This window comes from Penaeus monodon, chromosome 20 (genome assembly GCF_015228065.2).
Source record: "Penaeus monodon isolate SGIC_2016 chromosome 20, NSTDA_Pmon_1, whole genome shotgun sequence".
Taxonomy (NCBI): Eukaryota; Metazoa; Arthropoda; class Malacostraca; order Decapoda; family Penaeidae; genus Penaeus; species Penaeus monodon.
Genome location: NC_051405.1, coordinates 14,267,641 through 14,267,876, shown reverse-complemented (window position 1 = coordinate 14,267,876; position 236 = coordinate 14,267,641).

Here is a 236-nt window from a genome sequence, read left to right as displayed (position 1 = left end):
CGAAAGACGAAGAATGCAAATACGCAGGACTAGCGAAGAATAGAAAAAATATATATATAAAGCAGTCAGTCACTAACAACCTGCTCTGGTGACGCATTTGAATGTATCGCGATAGCTTCGTCTTCCCCGTAAATCCTAATCTACTGGTGGGTCTTCCCTTCGCTAAAACATGAGAGCATCAGAGGGGAATTCAGGCATACATTCGTCCTCTCTCATATTGCCTTCTACTTGCCTAT